Raw genomic sequence first — 5,785 nt, forward strand, 5'->3', positions numbered from 1 at the left:
ACAGACAGTCTCAGCTCTTATTTTACATTTGTGTGCATATACATGCGGATAAAACATTTTGCTTCTATTTACCTCTAATGCCAAAAGGATTGAGACCAGATCGGCCTTGATCACTATAAACCAATTGGCCCAATTGACCCACCTGATTCAAACTTACTTTTTATTATCATAAATAAAATGCAAGACAAATTAATCAGATGGACATGAGATTATTAAAGGGGTACTCTGGCGCTTAGACATCTTATCCCCTGTCCAAAGGATAGGGGATAAGATGCCTGATCGCTGGGGTCCAGCCGCTAAGGACCCCCAGTGATCTTGTACGCCCCACCCCGATAAAATCAGTCCCCGGAGCATGTTTGCTCCGGGTCTGATTACTGTTGATCACAAGGGCCGGAGCATTGTGACGTCACGGCTCACGAACACGCTCTGGGGACTGATTTTATCAGGGTGCGGCATGCAAGATCAGGCATCTTATCCCCTATCCTTTGGATAAGGGATAAGATGTCTAAGAGTCAGAGTACCCCTTTAAAATCACAGCTATAGATACTAGTATATCAATGAGAAATTAGAGGGAGAAAAGGTATCATGGTTGTGCTATGACAATATGCTAGTCAATTACTGTAGTATGTGGTAGCTACAGTCTACATAAACTTGCTGGTGTGTGCGTGCATTTTAATAACCAAAGAAATATCCCGCCAACATGTTTCACTCCACCAGGAGCATCATCAGGAACTAATGGCTAAATTTTAGTCAGGGGGGTTCTTAGTGGGTGTTTGTGTCCCTATGGCATCTTTTGGTTGCTAGTGATTGGTTATCAATCACTCCTATCCAGTCTGCTGATAGCTAGGGTTAAGTGTTTCAGGTAGGCCGCAAGCACAGGGATATATAACAGATATGTGCTAAATAGATCCAAAACATTCTATTCTATACCTCAATGTGCCTCCATTTTCATAAAGGGATATCCTTTATTCTCCCTCTCTCACACTCCACTCCATCACAGGCAGTAGAATAGATAGGAGATTTATCAAAACCTGTGCAAAGGAAAAGTTGCCCATAGCAACCAATCAGATTGCTTCTTTCATTTTGCAAAGGCCTTGTTAAAAATTAAAGAAGCGATCTGATTGGTTGCTATGGGCAACTTTTCCTCTGGACAGGTTTTGATAAATCTCCCCCATAGTCTCCCCTAAAAGAGCTGCTAATAGAGGTAACATACACCGCCATTTCTACAGTTATCCAAACCATGTGTGGTAGCCTGGGGGATGTAGGGTATGGGGAGTGAAGCTGTGCGGGTATTAAAGGGTGCTTGTTATCCCTTGCTATTCGTGACGCCAGGGTGGGGGCTCCTCAATAAAACTTTTCCTACCGCCGCCCTTCCCAGGAACGATAGGAAGATAGATGATACTGAGTTTAAGTAGAGAGTAATAATGGATTGTCCACAACCAGAAAGCTTCTGCAAACAGCGTTAACTTTACTGAAGATTTTCTGTATGCTTCATTAACATAACAGTCTCTCATCAATTCAGCTTCCTTTAGGAGATTGACAATGGTTGGGACTTTAGCTTTAAGAGTCTCTAGTATATTGCCCTGTTCCACTGGATTTAGGGGAATTAGTTGCGGTCCAGTAGTCAGGCTAGTATTAGCAGGAATTAGAGTAAGACTCACGATTTTTGGTTCTGCTGAGGCCATAGGATTTGAGGCCTAGCGTGTCTTTGAAAGTTGCGTAGCACCGTTCTGTTAGTCTGGCATCAACGAGAGCAGCAACCCAAAAGAGCGATAATTGGACGCAGCTCCCTTATATGGGCAGGGGCTGAACTAACGCTAATTTGTCCAAACTGATATCAATCACCATTACAGAGAATGCTGGGTAACACGTGACCGAAGGACCTCCTAAGGTCCTGCAACATACCATAGAGGTTACCAGCATGGCCACATGACCGAAGGTCCTGCGACGCTAAAACAAGGTAAGTACTATACATTTCTATACAACATAGCTATAATTATTAATATATACATTTATTAACATGAAAGTTAGAATTAAGGAGAGGCGACTAGGGGCTGTCCCACCTGAGGAACCCTACCTAAATGTTTGGGGACCTCTACACTAGGTACTGGATGCAATACGGTACCGGGACACCACACATGTACAGGGAATTGTATCACAAAGTCTGCTGTCAACATTGCACATACAGATGATATTAGAATTACTAGTGAATTAAGCCAAAAAAGTTGTAGCACCTGTTCAGCACTCACCTGTGAATACACCACTGTCATCCTCAGCAGAACTAGGCATTGGTCCCCTGAAGACGCCTTGAGGGGAGGAATGAAGCATGAGGCTGAGCACCTGAGTTCTGAGTTTGCGCCAAGGAAGAGGAAGTTCAGAGTTGACAGAAACAGGTCAAGGAGCTCCAGAGGTGCAGTTCTGAGGAAGAGAGCCAAGGTTCCAGTGCAGCTGAATCAGTAGGAATGTTTTCAGTATTTGACAAAAACAGGACAAACCGGCACTGCTGGCTATTAAGTCCAGCGTATAGGAGACGTACTCTAGCAAGAGTGAGAAGTACTGCCCCACAAACATGCAAGAGTCCCGTGTAAATGGTGCTCAGTCAAGTGCAGCTCCCCCTGTCTGTGTCTCTTCCTGACCTGCATGCGTCTCTCTGCAACTGAAGAAGAAACATTCCCCGGTTTATGGTGAGTGCTTCCTTCTTGTCTTCTTTTTTCAGTGTTTGAGTATGCTGCAAGTTCAGAGCCATTGCCAGTTCCAAGCCAGTGCCCAAGTGAATTGGAGACCCTAAAGCAGCAACAAAGTAAGCTGCCAGTCTCAGACCCAGACCAGAGCCAGTCACAAGTGATGCCAGGCCAAAGTCATTGCCAGTCTCCAGAGATGCCTGAACAGAGAAGGCTCTGCCATATTGAGGAGTACAGAACAGGGCCAAGTCATCTATAATCCAGCAGGTGTGTAAAGACGGAAAACCTTGTCCACCCCTTTGCCAGGATTCTGTGAAAAAGATGTCCCCATACAGTCTAGTGATGAGCGGCATGCGTGATTATATCTTTCACCTAAAAGAAGGGAGGGATCAGTGTCCTCTGGAAGTGCCGATATTCGTGAATATTTGCATATTCGCATATACGAAATATTTGCGCTCCGCACCGACCCGCACAGTAAATAATATTGGAGCCTTCTTTGGACCACAAGCTGGAAGCATGGAGGGATGATCACTTTTTTTTATACACAGTACACATCATTGTTGTGAAATAAACATTCCCCATTACGAATATATATCGCTATATTCTAATTATTTGCAAAATCGCGAATTGCCGATATTCCCGGTAAAAATTTGCATTTCGAATATTCGCGCTCAACACTAACACACACTAGGTAGGTGGCTGATCGTGTCTAAATTGGTGGATCCAGCTGACATTGTTCTAAAGTGTATAGGGAATATTTACCCTCAACATAGGGATATGACTTGGAGGAGTAAAGAAAAGATTGATCCGTTATCAAAGTTGTAGTTGTCCTTAAATGACACATCTGATTGACGATTGCCATTAAGTTCTCTCAAGAAGTAAAAACAAATACCATTGCCCTCGGGACACAAATCTGGGCTGGATATTTCCTAGTTTTAAATTTGACGTGATATGGAAGACAATTGTATTGATTTAGCTTAACCATACGTAGCCCTATCACATGCTGAGGTATTGCGATGGACGTACAATGGCCTACTGTTCATTTGAATAAACACATATAGGAAGGTCTTGGTTCCTGAGCACAGTGGGGCCTCACTTTCTCACACAGGCCTCTAATGGGAATTAAACCAAGATAAGATCTGTAATATTATTTATGTAGGATCCACGTTCATGAGCTCAGATGGTATTTTACAGCTTCTAATTTCCTGCCTGATGAGACGAGTAATGCAGAATAAATGAATACAGGAACAACCATGGGAACTCAGCTCGGTGATAGGATCCCAATTTTCTTCAAGTGTCGAGTTGACAGCACTAAGTCTTGACAGTTTCAGCCAGTCAGTAGCTGCTCATGGGTATCCGAGCTGTGAAGCCAAGTGCAAGGCTGGACAGGCGACCAACATAAAATTATCCAATAATTGACTAAATCATAGCATGCCGTAGCTGCGGGATACCTAAAAATGCTGGTGTATGCATGCTTTTTTTTTTAAATAAATAAATTGCCCCGCCAACATGTTTCACCCCACCAGGAGCATCATCAGGGACTTAATTGACTAAATCCATAAAGTTTAATTTTGTAGGACAAACAGAGGACTGTAACCTTTCTCCATAAAGAACAACAAAGGAGGTCAAGGCGGTCGTGCCTAGCATCGGCTTTCATTGTATTTGGTCACAGCAGTGTTCTACTCCAGCCTCTCTTACTCAAGGGTAAGCAGGTTGGGAATTAAAGGGGTATTCCTATCTGGGACATTCATGGCATATCCACAGGATAATAGATGTTTAATAGATGTGGGTTCCACATCTTGAGATTGAGGTCCCCTAGATTGAGGTCCCCCTTTGGCCTGTTTGTGGCCACTATGAATGGTCAAGAAGCCATAAATACCTCAGCTGTTTGTTTTATGCGGTTTGAGTAACACATTAAAACATTTTGGGGAGAGCGACAATAAATTGCGTAAAGCAGTGTGTTCCCAAACAGGGAGCAAACAGCTATTGCTATACTACAACCATCAGCATTCCCAGACAGCCTTTGGCTGTCTGGGAATGCTGAAGGTTGTAGTTTTGCAACCGCTCCCTGTTTGGTAATACACTGCCTGTATGGGTCTGTTCACATTACACATTATAGTTGGCTGTATACAGTATACTCATCCACCCCAATGAAGTTAACTAGTGCTGCACAGCGGTACTACTTAGCTCTTTCCTTGTTGGTTCACAGCAAATTTATTTGCCACAAACCAAACATTTTCCAAAAGCCTGGTCAAGCCTGGCAAACTAAAACTAATGGAAAGTTTGTTCATCTCTAATAGTCAATATGGATAAGGCAATCCAGCATTTTGCCAAAATTCATATACTGAAAAAGTAGAAAAAAAATTGCATACTTACCTAGCTCGAGTCCCCAATGCGCCTTTTTGGACTCTCAACCTTTTCTCTTCTTCCTGCTTCTGCAAAAAGCACCTTCACTGGCCACAGAGGTGTCCTATCTTGGCCAGTGATTGACTGAGCAGGTAGGTCCCCTTTCAAATGCATGTCTTGAAATACAGAAAGAAGACAGAAGATCAGGACTAAACAGAGCTGAATGGGAGCTGCGGGAGACCAGGGCTAGGTAAGTATAGATTTTTGTGGGGATTTTTCCCCCAGCATGATAGGAATTTTGGCAAATTGCTGGATAACCTCTTTAAAGGGGTATTCCACACATTTAGTTCCGAACGCTGGGTGCGGGCTTTGGGGTCACCATGCCTCCTCATGATGCCACGCCCTGCCCATTGTGATGTTACGCCCTGCCCCCTCAATGCAAGTCTATGGGAGGGGGGGTGAGACAGTTGTCATGCCCCCTCCCATAGACTTGCATAGAGGGGGCGGGGCATGATGTCACAAGGGGGCGTGGTGACCCCAAAGCCTGAACCTAGCATTCGGAACTAAATGTTCTGAACGCTGAGGAATGGAGTACCCCTTTAAGTCTCAAATAGGTAACTGATTCTCCTTGTGGAGACCGATGAGTCCTATAGATCAGTCAATGCTCATTGGTATTGGCTCACTTGTTTTCTGTGGAAACCTTAGTAAATATGTAGTTTTTTTTTTGAAAAATTTGGCAGCCACGCCCCTTTTTCGGG

This window comes from Hyla sarda, chromosome 5 (genome assembly GCF_029499605.1).
Source record: "Hyla sarda isolate aHylSar1 chromosome 5, aHylSar1.hap1, whole genome shotgun sequence".
Classification (NCBI taxonomy): domain Eukaryota; kingdom Metazoa; phylum Chordata; class Amphibia; order Anura; family Hylidae; genus Hyla; species Hyla sarda.